The sequence below is a fragment of the Penaeus monodon genome, chromosome 15 (assembly GCF_015228065.2).
Source record: "Penaeus monodon isolate SGIC_2016 chromosome 15, NSTDA_Pmon_1, whole genome shotgun sequence".
NCBI lineage: Eukaryota > Metazoa > Arthropoda > Malacostraca > Decapoda > Penaeidae > Penaeus > Penaeus monodon.
Genome location: NC_051400.1, coordinates 8,211,839 through 8,212,461, shown reverse-complemented (window position 1 = coordinate 8,212,461; position 623 = coordinate 8,211,839).

Below are 623 nucleotides of genomic sequence, written 5' to 3'. Positions count from 1 at the left end.
ACTCGATGAAAGAACTGCTTAAAGCATATCGACATCCTCGAAAGAAAACTAAATTAGGTGAAATCAAGAAAGAGAAATACAAGGAACCAGTGGGTAATTTTTTTTAATATTAAAAGGGTGTGGAATGTATTCCTTTACTTGACACAAGCAGCAAGTTGCAGCCACGAAAATTTAGAGATCTCACCAAAGAACTGAACAATTTAAGATTAATCGATTGCTCAGTGGAAAGGCAATGTGATACTCCATAGTGTTCCTATATGCCCCCTAACTTAACCTACAGTCATCGGGGAATGCAATATCAAAATCCATCGCCGGGACCTTCAGTTTATTTCATTATACTTTTCTTCTCCTAGCCCGCTTTAGAATAACATTGGGATGCTAGGAAGAAACATAAAGATGCTGACTAATGAAGTTTTAGCTGATTTTGGTGGCCAAAATGGAAATGTCCAGGGCCGGATGGAGTGCAAAGGTAATGACTGAAAATAGCCAGGAATACACGAAAGAAGAGTGGAAATGGACGAGCACAAAGGAGGGCAGTTCTTTCCTAAAAGGATCCTAAAAAAAATGAAGTTGATAAATACCGAGCAGTATCTTGTTTATCTCTGTGGAAATTAATGTCAGAG